Source organism: Apteryx rowi, unplaced genomic scaffold (genome assembly GCF_003343035.1).
Source record: "Apteryx rowi isolate R43461 unplaced genomic scaffold, aptRow1 scaffold_1379, whole genome shotgun sequence".
In the NCBI taxonomy this organism is placed as follows: Eukaryota; Metazoa; Chordata; class Aves; order Apterygiformes; family Apterygidae; genus Apteryx; species Apteryx rowi.
The window spans coordinates 24,503-27,604 of NW_020447618.1; positions in this window are offsets into that span (position 1 = coordinate 24,503).

Genomic DNA, 3,102 nt, shown 5'->3' on the forward strand with positions numbered 1-3,102 from the left:
CAGGAACCGGGACCCACAGCCACAGCTGCCCCATGGAAACCTGGACCCATGGGAACCTGCCCCACGGGAACCCACAGGAACCGGGACCCACAGCCAYGGCTGCCCYGYGGGAACCGGGACCCATGGGAACCGGGACCCACAGGAACCGGGACCCACGGTCCCCATCACCCCACACCCACGGTTGCCCCATGGCCACGGTCACCCCATGGGAACCAGGCCCCACAGCCATGGTCACCCCACAGTCACTGGGCCCCATGGCCACAGTCACCCCATGGGAAGCAGGTCCCATGGCCTGTCGCCCCACGGCCACGGTCACCCCATGGCCACCCAAAGGAACCGGGCCCCGCGGCCGCCCCACGACCGCCCCACGGCCTCCCTCCAGCCCCATGGCTCCCCGCAGCACCCCCATGGCCACCCGCTGCAGCCGGACCCCTCCGCCCCACATCCCCGTGTGCCCCACGGCCGCCCTGCTCGGCTGAGCGGGTGGAGAGGGGCCAGCGACCCCCCCCCGCACACGCGTGTCCCCGTGCACAGGTGTGTCCCCATGCACATGTGTGTCCCCGTGCACATGCAGCCCCATGCCCACATGGCCCCATGCACATGCGTGTCCCTGTGCACATGTGTGGCCCCGTGCACACGTGTGTCCCCATGCACCTGTGTGTCCCTGTGCACACGTGTGTCTCCATGCACACGCATGTCCCCATGCAGCTGTGGCCCCATGCACACATGTCCCCGTGCACGTGTGTCCCTGTGAACGTGTCCCTGTGCACACGCATGTCCCCATGCACATGTGTGGCCCCATGCACCTGTGGCCCCATGCACACGTGTCCCCGTGCACATGTGTGTCCCTGTGCACGTGTCCCTGTGCACACGCAGCCCCGTGCACACGCGCGTCCCTGCGCACACGCGCGCCGCCGGGCGCCCTCCGTGGTGGCAGCGGCGCCGTCTCCCCGGCGGCGGCAGCGGCGGCGGCGGCTTCCCAGCGGGTTCCTTCCCTTGTGTCACTGTGTTTTCCTCAAACACGCCCACGCTGTCCTTATGGGAACCAACAATTACAGGCGGCTGCCGCGCCGGGCACACGCACACGCGGGCACACGCACACGCAAGGCCCCGCCGCCCCCTGGGCGCCCCCCCCCCCCCGGCCYCCGGAGACGGGAGGTTTCGCCCCACGGGAAGCGCAAAATCCTCGGAGTGAAGCGGGAGCAAAACCCCGGCTCCTGCCTCCTGCTTCCCCCCCACACACACCCCCGATCCGGGATGGGAGCCCAAGCGCTGCCCCTCGCTCCGGGCTTGGAGCAGCCCCGTGCTGGAGACGCATCCATCCATCCGTCCGTCCGTCCGCAGGGATGGAGCCGGCRCCCGGCTTTGCCCCTCGGCTCTGCCGCGGCTGCGACAAACCACGGACACGTGAGCTGGGCAAAGCAGGTGGCACCTCCGCTAACGAGGTGGCATCGCCGCTAACGAGACTGCACCTTTTTTTTGGGGGGGGGGGGCAGCAACAGGTTGCAGGGTGGGTTTTTTTCCAGGGAAAAGCAAGAAGCTGCTAGAGGTCTCCCTGCTCCGTGCGCGGCCAGCCTGGGGGAGCATCGGGATGGGATCTCCTCCGGGCCTCTGGCAACGCTCCGCTCCTTAAACCCGGCAAGCGCCGCCTTTTCCGGGCTCCTCCGGGCTTTCCTCCTGCCTGTTTTATTCCTGCTGCCCTTCTCCGGGGGGCTAAAGACCTGCCGAGGCTCCAGGCCCGGAGCCAGTGTGGATTTGCCAGGGGGATCCTGGGAAACGGGACTGGGACCCTGCGACGACATGGACGTTTTTGCAACCCGGAGCCGCTTTGCAGCTCCTCTCACCCGCAAATCCGTGGCCCTGCCACTGCCTCGGCCTCGAAGCCATCTGGGAGGGATCCCGGGAGCCGGGAGATCCGTGTGGAGCGTGCACGGAGCGGGGGGCAGCCAGGGCTTATTGCTTTTTCACTCCCGGTTTTGGGGTGGCTGCGTCGCTCCTCCGAAGTCGGATGCTGGAAGGGAGCAGATCGGTGTCYGGACTCCTCGGGTTTATCCCCGGCCGCGGGGTGCTAAGCTGCCRCTTCCCTCCTGCTGTTTTCCCTGCCTGCAAAGCAGGGATCTCGCRGCGGCCGGGAGCGCGGCGGGAGGCGGGAGAGACCCGGGGGCTTTGCTCTGCATCCCGCTCCCCATCCCGCCTCTGCGCTTGCCCCCGAGCCGTTCCCGGGGGATTTTCCGCCCCCCCCCGGTGCTTTCCAGCGCCCGAGGTCTAAAAGGGGAGAAATGCAGCGTTTCCGCCCCATTCCCGCTCCGACCTGCCCCGTTCCCGCCTGCGGGCGCGGGGAAAAGCCGAGGGCCAAGCCCCTGCCGGGGCTCCGTGTCCGTGCGGCGCTCGCTGGCTGATTTAATTGAAATAATTACTGTTTCCCGGTCCGTTTTCGCCCTGTATCGGCCTGGGCGCGGGGTCTCCGCCTCCGAAGGGAGGTTTCCCGGGCCGGCCGCGACGAAGCCGAGCGCTCTTCCTCGCCGCAGATGCTCCCAGCGCTTTTCCGAGCCGGACCTGGATAATACGAATTTCCCCCCAGCAAGCCACTGCTTGGATAATCCCTAAAGTTCCCGGGCGGTTTTTCCTGGCGTGGCCGGGTCGTGCTCCCGCTTCCCGGCTGACTCCGGGGGGCAAAGCCTTCCTCGCGCATCTTCCTCGCCGCCTCGGTTTCCCACCAGCTCTTCCTCCGGCACTTCCCTCCCCTTCCCTGCCCTGCACCCACTTTTCGGAGGCCTGGAGACGGGGTGGCTCCGGGGACGTCTCCGGCGGGAACTGGCCTGCCGGGAAGCTGGGGGACGGGGAAAAGGGGGCGTCGGGGGRCCCCTTCCTGCCTCCCCTCTTGGCACCTTGTGCCAGTGCTGCCGCGCTGGCGATTCCCGGGATTCCCCCCCTTTCCCGCGCCTCGGGGTGCCAGTGCCCCGTCCGTCGCTCCACTCAGCTCCCGGGGGGGATTTGGGGGATCCGGCTGTGTTGAGCTTCCCTCTTCCCAGGGAGCCGCTCGCCGGTGCCACCGGGAGCCGCGTTGTTCCGTGCGGCTCCGCGTCGCCCGGGGGCAAAGGA